Source organism: Garra rufa, unplaced genomic scaffold (genome assembly GCF_049309525.1).
Source record: "Garra rufa unplaced genomic scaffold, GarRuf1.0 hap1_unplaced_003, whole genome shotgun sequence".
In the NCBI taxonomy this organism is placed as follows: Eukaryota; Metazoa; Chordata; class Actinopteri; order Cypriniformes; family Cyprinidae; genus Garra; species Garra rufa.
This window is the reverse complement of record NW_027394278.1, coordinates 9,219,943-9,239,713: the sequence shown is the minus strand read 5'-3', so window position 1 is coordinate 9,239,713 and position 19,771 is coordinate 9,219,943. Positions and strand designations below refer to the sequence as shown.

The following is a 19,771-nucleotide window of genomic DNA, read 5'->3' as shown; positions in this document are numbered from 1 at the left end:
GAAGGGCGGGTGCCCTGCGTTGACCAAGCGTCTTCTTCTTCTCTTGCTTAATGGCGGATCGCAAACAACTTTTAGGTGCATCGCGCCACCCGCTGCACAGAAGTGTGTAACATCACGTCGTTTGAGCGTTCTTGTGTTCTATTTATTAGCCCAGAGTTTTTACCCCACCTCATTATCAGAAGACTCCAAAGACTTCAGATGGGCGTGCCGGGTGGGGAGACCTCAAGAAACGGGAAGCACGGCTTTGAACCCGACGTCACCGGCTCTGCTATTAGACACAAAAATAGGGAAAGCGCACCGTTCCTGGAAACACTGCAATACCAGGCCGATGCATGGAGTGGACGGAGCAAGCCCCGGCTCCAGCTCCCTGATCCAAAAATCAATTTAATATGCAGTCCCCGGGTAGGGGACGTATCAGATATTAAACTGATAAGAACAGATACTACACTTGATCTTAGCCAAAAGGCCGAGAAGCGATGCCGTTGTGAGGCGGCGGGGAGGAAGCCGGAAACAGCGGCGGCCACCTCGGCCGCGGGCGGTCGCAGAGCCCTGAAACGTCGGGGGACGGCAGTACCCACCCCCGCCCGCAACGTCACCGAGCCTCGCCCCGATCGGCCGGGCGGTGGCGCTGCAGCGATGGAGAGTACGGCATCGCTCGTAACTCCCAAACGGTTTGTCGCAGAGCCACGTGCCTCGTGTCATCGGAATCCTTGGCTCGAGCCGGACGAGAAGCAGGCCTCGGATTCGCTCGTCGCACTGACGAAATTTTCGGCTATTTTGGATTTCGTCGAAAACCTACTTTTGCAAACCAGCGCTAGGCATTTGGCCCAGTCCGACCCGGAGCAGTGCAGAAAGATTCCCTGGAGTCTGACTGTCAATAATGATCCAAAAAACCCGGAAATTTCCATTCACCCTGGCGAGGGGACCCCAAAACGTTGGAAGGTCGTGTGGCCGAGTTTGCTAAAATGGCTATAACTCCCGCAAGGAATGAGATCGGTTCACCCAAATCGGCACACCTGTGCAGGGGCTCGGTCTGTGGTCAGGTGTAAAGGGGCGCTGCGACTGGCCACTTGGTGGCGCTGTAAGGTCAAAAAAAATAGGAAAAGGATACAAAAAGGACAGCCAAACAAACACGCAAACAGCTACAGCTACGCAACGCTTAGTCCAAACAAAAAGCGAGGTCTGTGAGAAATTTGAACTGAAACGCCCCCCAGGGGGCGATCTTTCAAGACCGCGAGTGACTTTGTTTTCACGCACAACACACACACACACACCAGGTGACAGACCTCCTCACTCTGAACAACTCTCTAAACCATTGATCATCCAGGAAAAAAAAGAGATAAAGACCAAACCACAGCAAAACAAACAAACAAACGAAAAAAGAGACAAAAACCCAACAAAAACATCTGCCTTTTCAAACCAACAAATCCAGGGGAGAGCGCGAACGCAGTCCCCCACTACCATAAATTATGCAGTCGAGATTCCCACATTTGGGGAATTCGCAGGGGTCAGCACGGCCGGAGTGCAATGGACGAGCCTCGCCCTGGGTGAACCACCTTCTTGATCATGGTGTCTCCCCTGCCAGGTAAGTATGAAGCTTTAGGCCGCCTGTCAGAGGAACCGCTTCCCTGTCTACCATCCTTATCAACGGTGACCCCCATCCCAAGCAAAGGAAGGGCGGGTGCCCTGCGTTGACCAAGCGTCTTCTTCTTCTCTTGCTTAATGGCGGATCGCAAACAACTTTTAGGTGCATCGCGCCACCCGCTGCACAGAAGTGTGTAACATCACGTCGTTTGAGCGTTCTTGTGTTCTATTTATTAGCCCAGAGTTTTTACCCCACCTCATTATCAGAAGACTCCAAAGACTTCAGATGGGCGTGCCGGGTGGGGAGACCTCAAGAAACGGGAAGCACGGCTTTGAACCCGACGTCACCGGCTCTGCTATTAGACACAAAAATAGGGAAAGCGCACCGTTCCTGGAAACACTGCAATACCAGGCCGATGCATGGAGTGGACGGAGCAAGCCCCGGCTCCAGCTCCCTGATCCAAAAATCAATTTAATATGCAGTCCCCGGGTAGGGGACGTATCAGATATTAAACTGATAAGAACAGATTTTTTCTTTCGAAAATGTTTTATTGTCACCATTTTCACACATACATTTTTCTTTTAATACACATTTTTAACAACAAGCATGAATAAATAGAATAAATAGAATAAATACACATGGTTTAAAAGGAAAATACACTTTGGATAAAAACAGAATATGCTTTTAAAACCATTGTGTTTGCTTGTTTTAAAAGTCCATGTTGTTGTGTGTGTTAAAATGTGTGAGTGTTAAAACATAAAATACAGATTTAAAATGACCACAAGCATCTTATACAACAAAACACAATAAAAACACCAATTAAAAGACTTTAAAAGTCATCTCTTGTGCAAAACCGGGGGTGAGTCCTTATCAAGCATGTCATCACCCCACTCCCCGGAACAGGCCAGTGCGATGTTATTGCCTGGGCTCAGCGGAGATCCCCTCTCCTCCGGCCCGCTGGCCCGCTGTTCCCGTAGCCAGAGTGGTGAGGGTGCATCTACGGGCGGCCAGGGACGGTGGCGGCCGGGACCCTCCCGGTGCGACCCCGGCCCCCTCGTCCGAATATCGTCGCCCGGTACTCCTGCAGCATTGATGTTACCTTTAGCTCGCATGCATGGAGGGGTACCGTAACGCGCTTCCCCACCAGCAGATTTCTGGTGGCCCAGATGGCATCCTTGATGGCGTTAAGGGTGAGCCAGAGCGAGGTAAATTCCTGTGCTGTCAAGTCCTTCAAGCCCCGGCCCACCCCAAGGATGGCGAGCTGGTACCCTATCTGGGCCCCACCTGCCGGTAGGCACGGGAAATACAGGGGGCCGGTCTTGGCCCACAGGTCCCGCGCAGCGCCGCACTCCCAGAGCAGATGCCGCACGGTCTCCGGGGAGTTGCATCCGGACCGTGGGCATATCGGATTTCTGGCCATGCCTCTGGAGTGCATAACCGCCCTGACCGGGAGGATCTCATGAGCCACCATCCACGACAAGTCTTTGTGCCTGTTCTGGAGAGCGGGGTGAGCAGCGTTCCTCCAAACTTGTTTGGCCTCACGTAATGTGAGGCCTGGAACTGGACTCACCGGTTCCCGGTCCTGCACAAGAGAGACAAGATGCTTGTGGTTGGTTAAAATGGTGACATCTTGCTGCTCTAAAAGGTATCTCTTTAAAAACTTTTTGATAAAACTATATTCGTAGGGCAAGTTAAAAGACACTGGGCATTTTAAATCTACAGGTAAAATTTTTAAGCTCCTTAGGTAAGACCCCATCCAAAATCGTGTCATTGCAGCAGTTTTGTTTTCTTTGGATGGGGTCGTGGCATATCTAAAATGCAGGGCGGTGAAGTAGCTCCCTAAAAACAGGTGAGGGTCTGGGAGGCCTTTTCCACCATTCTCTGGTCTTTTCTTCACGATTTTCCTCTTCAAGCGCTCCCACTTGGACCCCCACAGAAAGTAAAACACCGCCCTCTCCAACTGTGCCAGGAACCTTCGTGGTGGACTAAAAACAGAACAGACAAGTAAAATCAGTGGTAAAATCACAGATTTAAAAATTAAAACCTTGCCTTCAAAAGTCATCTGTCTTAGTCCCCAAAAACCCAGTTTTTGCCTGACTTTCCCTAACATGTCAGTCCAGTTGTCCCGTCCACCTCCCTCTTTATCAAAATTTACGCCTAAAATCTTAAAATTTGTCTCTTTAAAATCTACGTCCAGTCCCCCTGTGTCAACTCCGTCCCACGGCCCGAAGAGCTGGGCCTCGGACTTGTTCCTGTTGAGCTTGGCGCCCGAGGCCCGACCGTACCAGTCAGTCAAGTCCATTGCTCTTCGTATAGATAAAATGTCCGTGGCTAAAAGAGTTACGTCGTCCATGTATAAAACACAGGTCGCCGTCAGTCCACCTGTCCCAGGAACGTCTAATCCTCTGATCCATTTATCCCTTCTCAAGATCTGTGCCAGTGGTTCGATACAAGACACATACAAAAGAGGAGATAAAGGACAACCCTGACGGACACCGCTGTGGATGTTTACAGCTTTAGACAGATGCCCATTTACAAGGATTTTGCTGACTAGGTCTTTGTACAGCAGTCCCACCCAGGCTATAAACCTCTTTGGAAAACCCATTTTTTGCAGTACCTGAAGCAGATACTGGTGCGAGACTCGATCAAATGCTTTTTCAAAATCTAGATTTAGGACTACTAGTCGAATATTTCTGTCTCTCGCGTAACAGATGGCATCTCTAATCAGCACTAGGCTGTCTGTTATCTTTCTCCCTGGCACAGCACAAGCTTGATCCGGGTGGATCACGTCCTCTAAAACAGTCGACATACGTGTCGCTAAAACTTTGCTAAAAATCTTACAATCAAAATTTAAAAGCGTAATAGGTCTCCAGTTCTTTAAGTCAGTCCGGTCGCCTTTTTTATGGAGTAAAGAAACTATCCCTATTCTGAAACTGTCTGGAAGTCTGTCGAGGGTCTCAAACTCTTTAAAAATTGTCAGTAAGTCATGTGCTAAAATGTCCCAAAAAGTTAGATAAAACTCTAGGGGAAGTCCATCTGCTCCCGGGGACTTCCCCCTCTTAAAACCTTTAAGAGCTTTTTGTATTTCTAAAATGGTCAACTCCTGGGATAAAAGCACGTTTTTACTGTCCACCCTTTTGTCTAAAAAATTTAAAACTTCCATTACGGTGTCATTGTGCACTTCTTTAAAACTATATAGCCCCTCGTAAAAATGTTCCACACCCTCTAAAATTTCTTTTGTTGTCTTTACCTCCCTCCCTCCTGTTTTTACACTGGTTATCTTCCCACCCCTACTTAAAATCTTTTTAAAAAAATATCTAGTGCACTTTTCACCTTCTTCTGTTTCTCTTTCTTTACTTCTTAAAATGACCCCTTTACTTTGTATATTAGCTAAGACTGACATTTCATTTTTGACCTCTTTCACTTCATTTGTAAAATCAAAACCATTATTTAAAAGATTAAAATACCTTTGTAGTCTTTTTTGCAACCCCATCATGCGTCTCTTTTCTTTATGTTTCTTTTGTTTACCTACCTTCTTAAAAAACTGTCTCGTCCGGTCCTTAACCATCTCCCACCACTGTGCACGTGTGTCATACATGTCTTGGAGGGTCTGCCATTGGCTGAACTGTTCCCTATATTCCTTAACTACATCCTCTTCTTCCAATAGGGAACAGTTCAGCTTCCACAGCCCTCCCCCTACCGTCACACCAGTGGGGAGTGAAAGGGTGCAAGACAGCCTCATGTGATCTGAGAAAAAGAGGGGGGTTAATGTAGCATCAGTCGGCGGGCAGTCCCTTGTAAAAACATAGTCGATTCGAGAGGCTCTGGTGCAGTCACCACTGAACCAGGTGAAGCCCTCCTCTCTTTGATGCAGATTTTTAAAACAGTCGACTAGGTTAAAATCTCTAACTAAAGCCTGCAATAAAACCGACGTTTTGTCTACTTTAAAATCTTCTCCTACCCTCTTCCTGTCTTTTTTAGTTAAAACACAGTTAAAATCCCCTGCCACTATTAGGGGAGTTCTACCTAACATGTGGGGTTGCAAGTCTTCTAAAAGCTCATATCTTTTATTTTTTTCCGTAAAACCATATACATTAAGAACATTAAAATCCCTGTCTAAAAAGGTCATATTTGCTAAAAGTGCCCGCCCTTCCCTCACCACTGTGCTGCCCTTCACCAAGATGTTAGGATTATTGATTAAAACCGCAACTCCGTCGTTTTTATTAAAATTTGAACCACTCCATATGGAGGGTCCAGATGGCCAGAGCTCCTCCAACTTCTTGTACCTGGTTAAAAAGGGCAGAGAACACTCTTGCAATAAAAACAAATCTGACTTAAAAGTTTTTAAAAAGGACAAAATGCTCTGTGCTCTAAGAGTGGACCTCACACTTCTTACATTGATGGTAGAGATGGTGAGGGCCATGAGCAGTGTGGTTAAAAAGATATGAGATAAAAAGAAAACAAGCATTAAAAGACTACAAAGGTACAATTAAAATCATGTTACGTCTTGTTTCATTTTCCCTTTCCTTTTCCCAGAGGAACTGGGATCAGGCAGGAAAATGCTCGACACCTCAGGTGTTACAGAGGGACCCTCTTGTAGCTCCTTTGGTGACGATGTTCTTAGCTTAAAGTGCAAAAAGGACACCTCATTTGGGGACTCTAGGGGCCACATGCGCTCCTGACCTTCTGAGTCAGAACTCTCAGGAAGATGTGCTGCCCTAGCTTTTTTCTCCTCTGTTTCAAACAAAGGAGATCCCGCGGGTCTCTTTTGCACTTGAGCATTTGGGAGTGAACATTCAGTCTCACTCCCACTATCCTCCCCACTAACCTCAGAGACGGTTTTTAGGGAGGAAGCCGTTTCCTCCTCTTCCTCCTCCATTTTGCCTCCATTTTCCTCTTGTTGAGGAGTGGCTTCCTCCCTCTGTTCGTTTGCCTCCGCCCCTGTGGCCGCCCCACTTCCTCCTTCCTGTCCAATCCCTGAGGTTGGCGGGAGATTTGAATCTCCCGCCAAAACCTCAGGACCCGCCTCCTCGTTAGTTTGCTGTTCCGGTGGGGCGGCCATTTTGTTGCCTTTCAGTTTGTTGGCAAAACTCTTAGGGCAATCTCTGTAGAGATGATTTGTCTCACCACAAAGATTGCACCGTCTGCCAATGGTACATTCATCAAAGACATGACCAATTCCTCTACACTTTCCACATATTAGCTCCTGGCATGCATCGGCTAAATGTCCCGCTCTGTGATCGCTTCTCGGCCTTTTGGCTAAGATCACGTGTCTGGTCATACGGTTGGGTTGCGATCGCCTCTTGGAGGTTTTTTTGGCTTTTGTCATTCAGTGACTTTTGTCCTAAACTTCCAGGAGGTACATTGGCTGCGCCTATTTTATCCGGACGATTCGGTTTTCGAGGATTCCCTTGGTTTTAAGGTAAGTTATCTATTTATTGTTTTAAAGTTTTTGTGTGTTTTTAAGTGCTGTTGGTGCCTCCATCATGTCGGCTGCCCGTGCCGGCGTGCGGAGGCACCACAGCGTGCGTTTTCTTTTTAAAGAGGTTGATGGTAAGCTCCTGGGGTTGTCACGTCTTGACTTCTCCAGGAAGCTGATCCAGAAAACCCTCACTTTTAAACCGGAAGAGCTACACTGCATTGTCACTTTACCACAGAACAAAGGATTTGATGTCAGTTTTAAGACTGCTTCTCTGTTAAATGAGTTTTGGCATAGGTTTGAGGCACGTAAGGCCCAGTTTTCTATGTTCACTGTGGAAAAACTTTCAGACAATTCACTAAAAACTGTGATTGTCAGAATGTTTAATGAAACAGTGAGTGGAGATGACATTTGTGTCTGGTTGGGCAGATATTGCACTGTTCGGAGTCAGCCAGTCAAAGTTGTAGATGAAGATGGTATTTGGAATTGCTCCTGGCGAATTCCCATCAAACAATGGGAAGATGCCGGGGGCTACCAGGGCCTGAAGCATCTGCCATCAATGATTGTGTTGGGTGAGAACAGAGGCTACATTCATTACCAAGGTATGCCAAAATTATGTCGGAAGTGTGGACAACTGATAAGAACAGATACTACACTTGATCTTAGCCAAAAGGCCGAGAAGCGATGCCGTTGTGAGGCGGCGGGGAGGAAGCCGGAAACAGCGGCGGCCACCTCGGCCGCGGGCGGTCGCAGAGCCCTGAAACGTCGGGGGACGGCAGTACCCACCCCCGCCCGCAACGTCACCGAGCCTCGCCCCGATCGGCCGGGCGGTGGCGCTGCAGCGATGGAGAGTACGGCATCGCTCGTAACTCCCAAACGGTTTGTCGCAGAGCCACGTGCCTCGTGTCATCGGAATCCTTGGCTCGAGCCGGACGAGAAGCAGGCCTCGGATTCGCTCGTCGCACTGACGAAATTTTCGGCTATTTTGGATTTCGTCGAAAACCTACTTTTGCAAACCAGCGCTAGGCATTTGGCCCAGTCCGACCCGGAGCAGTGCAGAAAGATTCCCTGGAGTCTGACTGTCAATAATGATCCAAAAAACCCGGAAATTTCCATTCACCCTGGCGAGGGGACCCCAAAACGTTGGAAGGTCGTGTGGCCGAGTTTGCTAAAATGGCTATAACTCCCGCAAGGAATGAGATCGGTTCACCCAAATCGGCACACCTGTGCAGGGGCTCGGTCTGTGGTCAGGTGTAAAGGGGCGCTGCGACTGGCCACTTGGTGGCGCTGTAAGGTCAAAAAAAATAGGAAAAGGATACAAAAAGGACAGCCAAACAAACACGCAAACAGCTACAGCTACGCAACGCTTAGTCCAAACAAAAAGCGAGGTCTGTGAGAAATTTGAACTGAAACGCCCCCCAGGGGGCGATCTTTCAAGACCGCGAGTGACTTTGTTTTCACGCACAACACACACACACACACCAGGTGACAGACCTCCTCACTCTGAACAACTCTCTAAACCATTGATCATCCAGGAAAAAAAAGAGATAAAGACCAAACCACAGCAAAACAAACAAACAAACGAAAAAAGAGACAAAAACCCAACAAAAACATCTGCCTTTTCAAACCAACAAATCCAGGGGAGAGCGCGAACGCAGTCCCCCACTACCATAAATTATGCAGTCGAGATTCCCACATTTGGGGAATTCGCAGGGGTCAGCACGGCCGGAGTGCAATGGACGAGCCTCGCCCTGGGTGAACCACCTTCTTGATCATGGTGTCTCCCCTGCCAGGTAAGTATGAAGCTTTAGGCCGCCTGTCAGAGGAACCGCTTCCCTGTCTACCATCCTTATCAACGGTGACCCCCATCCCAAGCAAAGGAAGGGCGGGTGCCCTGCGTTGACCAAGCGTCTTCTTCTTCTCTTGCTTAATGGCGGATCGCAAACAACTTTTAGGTGCATCGCGCCACCCGCTGCACAGAAGTGTGTAACATCACGTCGTTTGAGCGTTCTTGTGTTCTATTTATTAGCCCAGAGTTTTTACCCCACCTCATTATCAGAAGACTCCAAAGACTTCAGATGGGCGTGCCGGGTGGGGAGACCTCAAGAAACGGGAAGCACGGCTTTGAACCCGACGTCACCGGCTCTGCTATTAGACACAAAAATAGGGAAAGCGCACCGTTCCTGGAAACACTGCAATACCAGGCCGATGCATGGAGTGGACGGAGCAAGCCCCGGCTCCAGCTCCCTGATCCAAAAATCAATTTAATATGCAGTCCCCGGGTAGGGGACGTATCAGATATTAAACTGATAAGAACAGATACTACACTTGATCTTAGCCAAAAGGCCGAGAAGCGATGCCGTTGTGAGGCGGCGGGGAGGAAGCCGGAAACAGCGGCGGCCACCTCGGCCGCGGGCGGTCGCAGAGCCCTGAAACGTCGGGGGACGGCAGTACCCACCCCCGCCCGCAACGTCACCGAGCCTCGCCCCGATCGGCCGGGCGGTGGCGCTGCAGCGATGGAGAGTACGGCATCGCTCGTAACTCCCAAACGGTTTGTCGCAGAGCCACGTGCCTCGTGTCATCGGAATCCTTGGCTCGAGCCGGACGAGAAGCAGGCCTCGGATTCGCTCGTCGCACTGACGAAATTTTCGGCTATTTTGGATTTCGTCGAAAACCTACTTTTGCAAACCAGCGCTAGGCATTTGGCCCAGTCCGACCCGGAGCAGTGCAGAAAGATTCCCTGGAGTCTGACTGTCAATAATGATCCAAAAAACCCGGAAATTTCCATTCACCCTGGCGAGGGGACCCCAAAACGTTGGAAGGTCGTGTGGCCGAGTTTGCTAAAATGGCTATAACTCCCGCAAGGAATGAGATCGGTTCACCCAAATCGGCACACCTGTGCAGGGGCTCGGTCTGTGGTCAGGTGTAAAGGGGCGCTGCGACTGGCCACTTGGTGGCGCTGTAAGGTCAAAAAAAATAGGAAAAGGATACAAAAAGGACAGCCAAACAAACACGCAAACAGCTACAGCTACGCAACGCTTAGTCCAAACAAAAAGCGAGGTCTGTGAGAAATTTGAACTGAAACGCCCCCCAGGGGGCGATCTTTCAAGACCGCGAGTGACTTTGTTTTCACGCACAACACACACACACACACCAGGTGACAGACCTCCTCACTCTGAACAACTCTCTAAACCATTGATCATCCAGGAAAAAAAAGAGATAAAGACCAAACCACAGCAAAACAAACAAACAAACGAAAAAAGAGACAAAAACCCAACAAAAACATCTGCCTTTTCAAACCAACAAATCCAGGGGAGAGCGCGAACGCAGTCCCCCACTACCATAAATTATGCAGTCGAGATTCCCACATTTGGGGAATTCGCAGGGGTCAGCACGGCCGGAGTGCAATGGACGAGCCTCGCCCTGGGTGAACCACCTTCTTGATCATGGTGTCTCCCCTGCCAGGTAAGTATGAAGCTTTAGGCCGCCTGTCAGAGGAACCGCTTCCCTGTCTACCATCCTTATCAACGGTGACCCCCATCCCAAGCAAAGGAAGGGCGGGTGCCCTGCGTTGACCAAGCGTCTTCTTCTTCTCTTGCTTAATGGCGGATCGCAAACAACTTTTAGGTGCATCGCGCCACCCGCTGCACAGAAGTGTGTAACATCACGTCGTTTGAGCGTTCTTGTGTTCTATTTATTAGCCCAGAGTTTTTACCCCACCTCATTATCAGAAGACTCCAAAGACTTCAGATGGGCGTGCCGGGTGGGGAGACCTCAAGAAACGGGAAGCACGGCTTTGAACCCGACGTCACCGGCTCTGCTATTAGACACAAAAATAGGGAAAGCGCACCGTTCCTGGAAACACTGCAATACCAGGCCGATGCATGGAGTGGACGGAGCAAGCCCCGGCTCCAGCTCCCTGATCCAAAAATCAATTTAATATGCAGTCCCCGGGTAGGGGACGTATCAGATATTAAACTGATAAGAACAGATACTACACTTGATCTTAGCCAAAAGGCCGAGAAGCGATGCCGTTGTGAGGCGGCGGGGAGGAAGCCGGAAACAGCGGCGGCCACCTCGGCCGCGGGCGGTCGCAGAGCCCTGAAACGTCGGGGGACGGCAGTACCCACCCCCGCCCGCAACGTCACCGAGCCTCGCCCCGATCGGCCGGGCGGTGGCGCTGCAGCGATGGAGAGTACGGCATCGCTCGTAACTCCCAAACGGTTTGTCGCAGAGCCACGTGCCTCGTGTCATCGGAATCCTTGGCTCGAGCCGGACGAGAAGCAGGCCTCGGATTCGCTCGTCGCACTGACGAAATTTTCGGCTATTTTGGATTTCGTCGAAAACCTACTTTTGCAAACCAGCGCTAGGCATTTGGCCCAGTCCGACCCGGAGCAGTGCAGAAAGATTCCCTGGAGTCTGACTGTCAATAATGATCCAAAAAACCCGGAAATTTCCATTCACCCTGGCGAGGGGACCCCAAAACGTTGGAAGGTCGTGTGGCCGAGTTTGCTAAAATGGCTATAACTCCCGCAAGGAATGAGATCGGTTCACCCAAATCGGCACACCTGTGCAGGGGCTCGGTCTGTGGTCAGGTGTAAAGGGGCGCTGCGACTGGCCACTTGGTGGCGCTGTAAGGTCAAAAAAAATAGGAAAAGGATACAAAAAGGACAGCCAAACAAACACGCAAACAGCTACAGCTACGCAACGCTTAGTCCAAACAAAAAGCGAGGTCTGTGAGAAATTTGAACTGAAACGCCCCCCAGGGGGCGATCTTTCAAGACCGCGAGTGACTTTGTTTTCACGCACAACACACACACACACACACCAGGTGACAGACCTCCTCACTCTGAACAACTCTCTAAACCATTGATCATCCAGGAAAAAAAAGAGATAAAGACCAAACCACAGCAAAACAAACAAACAAACGAAAAAAGAGACAAAAACCCAACAAAAACATCTGCCTTTTCAAACCAACAAATCCAGGGGAGAGCGCGAACGCAGTCCCCCACTACCATAAATTATGCAGTCGAGATTCCCACATTTGGGGAATTCGCAGGGGTCAGCACGGCCGGAGTGCAATGGACGAGCCTCGCCCTGGGTGAACCACCTTCTTGATCATGGTGTCTCCCCTGCCAGGTAAGTATGAAGCTTTAGGCCGCCTGTCAGAGGAACCGCTTCCCTGTCTACCATCCTTATCAACGGTGACCCCCATCCCAAGCAAAGGAAGGGCGGGTGCCCTGCGTTGACCAAGCGTCTTCTTCTTCTCTTGCTTAATGGCGGATCGCAAACAACTTTTAGGTGCATCGCGCCACCCGCTGCACAGAAGTGTGTAACATCACGTCGTTTGAGCGTTCTTGTGTTCTATTTATTAGCCCAGAGTTTTTACCCCACCTCATTATCAGAAGACTCCAAAGACTTCAGATGGGCGTGCCGGGTGGGGAGACCTCAAGAAACGGGAAGCACGGCTTTGAACCCGACGTCACCGGCTCTGCTATTAGACACAAAAATAGGGAAAGCGCACCGTTCCTGGAAACACTGCAATACCAGGCCGATGCATGGAGTGGACGGAGCAAGCCCCGGCTCCAGCTCCCTGATCCAAAAATCAATTTAATATGCAGTCCCCGGGTAGGGGACGTATCAGATATTAAACTGATAAGAACAGATACTACACTTGATCTTAGCCAAAAGGCCGAGAAGCGATGCCGTTGTGAGGCGGCGGGGAGGAAGCCGGAAACAGCGGCGGCCACCTCGGCCGCGGGCGGTCGCAGAGCCCTGAAACGTCGGGGGACGGCAGTACCCACCCCCGCCCGCAACGTCACCGAGCCTCGCCCCGATCGGCCGGGCGGTGGCGCTGCAGCGATGGAGAGTACGGCATCGCTCGTAACTCCCAAACGGTTTGTCGCAGAGCCACGTGCCTCGTGTCATCGGAATCCTTGGCTCGAGCCGGACGAGAAGCAGGCCTCGGATTCGCTCGTCGCACTGACGAAATTTTCGGCTATTTTGGATTTCGTCGAAAACCTACTTTTGCAAACCAGCGCTAGGCATTTGGCCCAGTCCGACCCGGAGCAGTGCAGAAAGATTCCCTGGAGTCTGACTGTCAATAATGATCCAAAAAACCCGGAAATTTCCATTCACCCTGGCGAGGGGACCCCAAAACGTTGGAAGGTCGTGTGGCCGAGTTTGCTAAAATGGCTATAACTCCCGCAAGGAATGAGATCGGTTCACCCAAATCGGCACACCTGTGCAGGGGCTCGGTCTGTGGTCAGGTGTAAAGGGGCGCTGCGACTGGCCACTTGGTGGCGCTGTAAGGTCAAAAAAAATAGGAAAAGGATACAAAAAGGACAGCCAAACAAACACGCAAACAGCTACAGCTACGCAACGCTTAGTCCAAACAAAAAGCGAGGTCTGTGAGAAATTTGAACTGAAACGCCCCCCAGGGGGCGATCTTTCAAGACCGCGAGTGACTTTGTTTTCACGCACAACACACACACACACACCAGGTGACAGACCTCCTCACTCTGAACAACTCTCTAAACCATTGATCATCCAGGAAAAAAAAGAGATAAAGACCAAACCACAGCAAAACAAACAAACAAACGAAAAAAGAGACAAAAACCCAACAAAAACATCTGCCTTTTCAAACCAACAAATCCAGGGGAGAGCGCGAACGCAGTCCCCCACTACCATAAATTATGCAGTCGAGATTCCCACATTTGGGGAATTCGCAGGGGTCAGCACGGCCGGAGTGCAATGGACGAGCCTCGCCCTGGGTGAACCACCTTCTTGATCATGGTGTCTCCCCTGCCAGGTAAGTATGAAGCTTTAGGCCGCCTGTCAGAGGAACCGCTTCCCTGTCTACCATCCTTATCAACGGTGACCCCCATCCCAAGCAAAGGAAGGGCGGGTGCCCTGCGTTGACCAAGCGTCTTCTTCTTCTCTTGCTTAATGGCGGATCGCAAACAACTTTTAGGTGCATCGCGCCACCCGCTGCACAGAAGTGTGTAACATCACGTCGTTTGAGCGTTCTTGTGTTCTATTTATTAGCCCAGAGTTTTTACCCCACCTCATTATCAGAAGACTCCAAAGACTTCAGATGGGCGTGCCGGGTGGGGAGACCTCAAGAAACGGGAAGCACGGCTTTGAACCCGACGTCACCGGCTCTGCTATTAGACACAAAAATAGGGAAAGCGCACCGTTCCTGGAAACACTGCAATACCAGGCCGATGCATGGAGTGGACGGAGCAAGCCCCGGCTCCAGCTCCCTGATCCAAAAATCAATTTAATATGCAGTCCCCGGGTAGGGGACGTATCAGATATTAAACTGATAAGAACAGATTTTTTCTTTCGAAAATGTTTTATTGTCACCATTTTCAAACAATTATTTCACACATACATTTTTTTCTTTTAATACACATTTTTTAAAAACAAGCATGAATAAATAGAATAAATACACATGGTTTAAAAGGAAATACAATCATTGATAAAAACCAAAACAAAATAATCTTTTAAAACCATTGTGTTAGCTTGTTTTAAAAGTCCATGTTGTTGTGTGTGTTAAAATGTGTGAGTGTTAAAACATAAAATACAGATTTAAAATGACCACAAGCATCTTATACAACAAAACACAATAAAAACACCAATTAAAAGACTTTAAAAGTCATCTCTTGTGCAAAACCGGGGGTGAGTCCTTATCAAGCATGTCATCACCCCACTCCCCAGAACAGGCCAGTGCGATGTTATTGCCTGGGCTCAGCGGAGATCCCCTCTCCTCCGGCCCGCTGGCCCGCTGTTCCCGTAGCCAGAGTGGTGAGGGTGCATCTACGGGCAGCCAGGGACGGTGGCGGCCGGGACCCTTTGTGTGCGACCCCGGCCCCCTCGTCCGAATATCGTCGTCCGGTACCCCTGCAGCATTGATGTTACCTTTAGCTCGCATGCATGGAGGGGTACCGTAACGCGCTTCCCCACCAGCAGATTTCTGGTGGCCCAGATGGCATCCTTGATGACGTTAAGGGTGAGCCAGAGCGAGGTAAAGTCCTGTGCTGTCAAATCCTTCAAGCCCCGGCCCACCCCAAGGATGGCGAGCTGGTACCCTATCTGGGCCCCACCTGCTGGTAGGCACGGGAAATACAGGGGGCCGGTCTTGGCCCACAGGGCCCGCGCAGCGCCGCACTCCCAGAGCAGATGCCGCACGGTCTCCGGGGAGTTGCATCCGGACCGTGGGCATGTCGGATTATTGGCCATGCCTCTGGAGTGCATAACCGCCCTGACCGGGAGGATCTCATGAGCCACCATCCACGACAAGTCTTTGTGCCTGTTCTGGAGAGCGGGGTGAGAGGCGTTCCTCCAAACTTCTTTGGCCTCACGTAATGTGAGGCCTGGAACTGGACTCACCGGTTCCCGGTCCTGCACAAGAGAGACAAGATGCTTGTGGTTAGTTAAAATGGTGACATCTTGATTCTCTAAAACAAACTTCTTTAAAAATTTCTTGATAAAACAGTACTCCTTAGGCAAATTAAAAGACACTGGGGTTTTTAAATCAACAGGTAAAATCTTTAAAGTTCTTAGATAGGACCCCATCCAGAATCGGGTCATGGCCGCTGTCTTGTTTCCACTGGATGGGGTCACTGCATATTGAATATGAAGTGCGGTAAAACGACTGCCTAAAAACAGGTGGGGGTCTGGGAGGCCTTTCCCTCCGTTTTCTGTCTTCTTCTTAATTACGTCTCTCTTTAGGCGCTCCCACTTGGACCCCCACAGGAAGTAAAATACCGCCCTCTCCAACTTCACCAGGAATTTTTGTGGTGGGCTAAAAACAGAAGAGACAAGTAAAATGAGAGGTAAAATCACAGATTTAAAAATTAAAACCTTACCCTCAAAAGTCAACTGTCGTAGTCCCCAAAACCCTAGTCTTTGCCTAACTTTCCCTAAAATGTCCGTCCAGTTTCCCCGTCCTCCACCCTCTCTGTCGAATTTCACTCCTAAAATTTTAAAATCATTGTTTTTAAAAGTCAAATCAAGTCCACCTGTGTCCACTTCTCCCCACGGCCCGAAGAGCTGGGCCTCGGACTTGTTCCTGTTGAGCTTAGCGCCCGAGGCCCGACCGTACCAGTCAGTCAAGTCCATTGCTCTTCGTACAGATAAAACGTCCGTGGATAAAAGAGTTATGTCGTCCATGTATAAAACACAGGTCGCCGTCAGTCCACCTGTCCCAGGTAGGTCCAGTCCTTTAATCCATTTGTCCCTTCTCAAGATCTGTGCCAGTGGCTCAATACAGACCACATACAGGAGAGGAGATAATGGGCACCCCTGCCGGACACCGCTGTGGATATTCACATTTTTGGATAAATGCCCATTAACTATAATTCTGCTGACCAATTGGTTGTATAGCAGTCCCACCCAGGCTATAAACCTCCCTGGAAACCCCATTTTTTCCAGTACCTTAAAAAGGAACTGGTGCGAGATTCGGTCGAATGCTTTTTCAAAATCTAAATTTAGGACTACTAGCCGAATATTTCTGTCTCTCGCGTAACAGATGGCGTCTCTGATCAGTATCAGGCTGTCCGTGATCTTCCTCCCGGGCACAGCACATGCTTGATCCGGGTGGATAACGTCCTTTAAAACGGTCGACATACGCATTGATAAAATTTTGCTAAAAAGTTTGCAATCAAAGTTTAAAAGCGTAATTGGTCGCCAGTTCCGTAAGTCAGTCTTGTCCCCTTTTTTATGCAAAAGTGAAACTATCCCTATTCTAAAGCTGTCGGGAAGTCTGTCGAGAGTCTCAAATTCTTTAAAAACGGTCAGTAAGTCCTGTGCTAAAATATCCCAAAATGTCAGATAAAACTCTAGAGGAAGTCCATCCACTCCAGGGGACTTTCCTCGTTTAAAACTTTTAAGAGCTATCTGCATTTCTAAAATGGTAAAATCTTGGGATAAAATAGTGCATTGACTGTCAACTTTCCTTTCTAAAAAATTTAAGACCTCTTCTACTGTATTGGCATGTACCTCTTTTTCATTATATAAATTTTGATAAAAAGATTCAGTTTCCTTTAAAATGTCCTGATTAGTGCAAAACTCCCTCCCTTGACTTTTTAAAACAGTAATTGCCCCACCCCGTGAAATGATCTTTTTAAAAAAGTACCTGGTACACTTTTCGCCTTCTTCTATCTCCTTTTCCCTGCTCCTTAAAATAACACTTTTACTTTCTACTTCGGATAAAACTGACATCTCTTCCTTGACTTTTTTAATATCTTCATTAAAATCAAAACCATTGTTTAAAAGATTAAAATACCTCTGTAGTCGTTTTTGCAGCCCCATCATGCGCCGCGTTCGCCTTTTCTTTTTTTCCCTACCTATTTTCTTAAAATACTGTCTCGTCCGTTCCTTCACCATTTCCCACCACTGTGCTCGTGAATCATAAAAGTCTTGGAGGGTCTGCCATTGGCTGAACTGCTCCCTATACTCTCTGACTACATCCTCATCTTCTAAAAGGGAGCAGTTCAGCTTCCACAGCCCTCCACCTATAGTCACACCAGTGGGGAGTGAAAGAGTGCACGACAGCATTATGTGATCGGAAAAGAAGAGGGGGGTCAATGTAGCATCAGTTGGCGGGCAGTCTCGTGTAAAAATATAGTCGATGCGAGAGGCTCTGGTGCCATCACCACTGAACCAGGTGAAGCCCTCCTCTCTCTGATGCATTGCTTTAAAACAGTCCACTAACCTAAAATCTCGGAGGAAACTTTGTAATAAAACTGATGATTTATCAACTTTAAAATCCTCCCCTACCCTCTTCCTGTCCTTTTTTGATAAAACACAATTAAAATCCCCTGCTACCACTAGGGGAGCCCTACCTAGCATGTGGGGCTGCAGGTCCTCTAAAAGCTTATACCTTTCATTTTTTTCAGTAAAACCATACACATTTAAAATGTTAAAATCCTTGCCTAAAAAAGTCAGATTTGCTAAAATTGCCCGCCCATCCCTCACCACAGTGCTGCCCTTCACCAAAATATTGGGGTTGTTAATTAAAATGGCAACACCGTCGTTTTTATTAAAATTGGACCCACTCCAGATAGATGAACCGGGGGTCCAAAGCTCCTCCCATTTCCTGTAGCTCAATAAAAAAGGCAAAGCACATTCTTGTAATAAAAACACATCTGACTTTAAAACTTTTAAATAGGATAAAACACTCTGTGCTCGTGTGTTGCTCTTCACGCTTCTCACATTTATTGTAGAGATGGTGAGAGCCATGAGCAGTATGGTTAAAACAGAGGTATAAGACATTTAAAAGAAACAACACAAAAAAAGACTACAGAAATACAATTAAAATCATGTTGTGACTTGTTTCACTTTCCCTTTCCTTTTCCCAGATGAACTGGGATCAGGCGGGAAAATGCTCGACACTTCAGGTGTTACAGAGAGACCCTCTTGTAACTCCTTTGGTGACGATGTTCTTAGCCTGAAGTGCAAAAAGGACACCTCATTTGGGGACTCTAGGGGCCACATGCGCTCCTGACCTTCTGAGTCAGAACTATCAGGATGATGTGCTGCCCTAGCTTTTTTCTCCTCTGTTTCAAACAAAGGAGATCCCGCGGGTCTCTTTTGCACTTGAGCATTTGGGAGTGAACATTCAGTCTCACTCCCACTATCCTCCCCACTAACCTCCGAGACGGTTTTTAGGGAGGAAGCCGTTTCGTCCTGTTCCTCCTCCATTTTTCCTCCATTTTCCTCTTGTTGAGGAGTGGCTTCCTCCCTCTGTTCGTTTGACTCTGCCCCTGTGGCCGCCCCACTTCCTCCTTCCTGTCCAATCCCTGAGGTTGGCGGGAGATTTGAATCTCCCGCCAAAACCTCAGGACCCGCCTCCTCGTTGGTTTGCTGTTCCGGTGGGGCGGCCATTTTGTTGCTTTTCAATTTGTTGGCAAAACTTTTTGGGCAATCTCTGTAGAGATGGGTTAATTCACCACAGAGGTTGCACTTTCTGCCATTTTGACACTCTTCAAAAGTGTGCCCAATTTCTCTGCACTTCCTGCACACTACTTCCTGACATGCCTCAGCAAGATGTCCAAGTTTGCCACACTTGCGACAAAGCTTGGGCATCCCTTGATAGTGAATGTAGCCTCTGTTCTCACCCAACACAATCATAGAAGGTATGTGACTCAGGCCATGGTAGCTGTTGGGAGCTGCCCATTGTTTGATGGGCACTCTCCACGCACAGCTCCAGATGCCATCCTCATCTAAAACCTTGACTGGTTGTCCTCGAACAGAGCAATATCTTGCCAACCACACTGCTATGTCCTCCCCACTCACAGTTTCATTAAACATCCTAACAATCACCACTTTCAGTGAATTGTCAGTCAGTTTTTCCACTGTGAACATGGAGAAATTGGCTTTACACATTTCAAACCGAGACCAGAAAGTGTTCAGCAAAGAAGCAGATGCAAAACTTACATCAAATCCACGATTCTGGGGCAGAGTCATCAAACAATTAATATCAACCGCCTTGAATTCTAGTAGCTGTTGGATGTACTTCCTAGAAAAGTCCAACCTGGACATAGACAGGAGAGCACCATCCTCTTTTTTCTTAAAGTTAAAACGCACGCTGTGGTGCCTCCTCACGCCGGCACGAGCAGCCGACATGTTGGAGGCACCCACAGCTCTAAAAACACAATAAATACAACAATAAATAAGTAAAAAGACCTTACCTTAAAACAAGAAGATTCCCCGAGAGAACGGGTCGTCGCCAGGTAAAAAGCTGCTTGTCCTTTACCTCC

At 48.6% G+C, this 19,771-nt stretch overlaps 9 non-coding genes and 3 pseudogenes across 9 annotated transcripts; all 12 read right to left on the bottom strand.

The window, feature by feature from the left end:
* Nucleotides 1–287: 287 nt before the first annotated feature.
* Nucleotides 288–478, bottom strand: LOC141310830 (U2 spliceosomal RNA). The gene has a single exon (XR_012348308.1). It is a non-coding gene; the product is annotated as a U2 spliceosomal RNA (small nuclear RNA).
* A 951-nt stretch (nucleotides 479–1,429) lies between these two features.
* On the bottom strand, nucleotides 1,430–1,593 carry LOC141310609 (U1 spliceosomal RNA). The gene has a single exon (XR_012348088.1). It is a non-coding gene; the product is annotated as a U1 spliceosomal RNA (small nuclear RNA).
* A 366-nt stretch (nucleotides 1,594–1,959) lies between these two features.
* Nucleotides 1,960–2,131, bottom strand: LOC141311000 (U2 spliceosomal RNA; annotated as a pseudogene).
* Nucleotides 2,132–7,488: 5,357 nt separating this feature from the next.
* On the bottom strand, nucleotides 7,489–7,690 carry LOC141311004 (U2 spliceosomal RNA; annotated as a pseudogene).
* Nucleotides 7,691–8,641: 951 nt separating this feature from the next.
* LOC141310608 (U1 spliceosomal RNA) lies at nucleotides 8,642–8,805 on the bottom strand. The gene has a single exon (XR_012348087.1). It is a non-coding gene; the product is annotated as a U1 spliceosomal RNA (small nuclear RNA).
* Nucleotides 8,806–9,171: 366 nt separating this feature from the next.
* Nucleotides 9,172–9,362, bottom strand: LOC141310829 (U2 spliceosomal RNA). Its single transcript, XR_012348307.1, has one exon. It is a non-coding gene; the product is annotated as a U2 spliceosomal RNA (small nuclear RNA).
* A 951-nt stretch (nucleotides 9,363–10,313) lies between these two features.
* Nucleotides 10,314–10,477, bottom strand: LOC141310607 (U1 spliceosomal RNA). The gene has a single exon (XR_012348085.1). It is a non-coding gene; the product is annotated as a U1 spliceosomal RNA (small nuclear RNA).
* Nucleotides 10,478–10,843: 366 nt separating this feature from the next.
* On the bottom strand, nucleotides 10,844–11,034 carry LOC141310828 (U2 spliceosomal RNA). The gene has a single exon (XR_012348305.1). It is a non-coding gene; the product is annotated as a U2 spliceosomal RNA (small nuclear RNA).
* Nucleotides 11,035–11,987: 953 nt separating this feature from the next.
* Nucleotides 11,988–12,151, bottom strand: LOC141310606 (U1 spliceosomal RNA). Its single transcript, XR_012348084.1, has one exon. It is a non-coding gene; the product is annotated as a U1 spliceosomal RNA (small nuclear RNA).
* Nucleotides 12,152–12,517: 366 nt separating this feature from the next.
* On the bottom strand, nucleotides 12,518–12,708 carry LOC141310827 (U2 spliceosomal RNA). Its single transcript, XR_012348304.1, has one exon. It is a non-coding gene; the product is annotated as a U2 spliceosomal RNA (small nuclear RNA).
* A 951-nt stretch (nucleotides 12,709–13,659) lies between these two features.
* LOC141310605 (U1 spliceosomal RNA) lies at nucleotides 13,660–13,823 on the bottom strand. The gene has a single exon (XR_012348083.1). It is a non-coding gene; the product is annotated as a U1 spliceosomal RNA (small nuclear RNA).
* A 366-nt stretch (nucleotides 13,824–14,189) lies between these two features.
* Nucleotides 14,190–14,361, bottom strand: LOC141310999 (U2 spliceosomal RNA; annotated as a pseudogene).
* Between the last annotated feature and the right edge of the window lie 5,410 nt (nucleotides 14,362–19,771).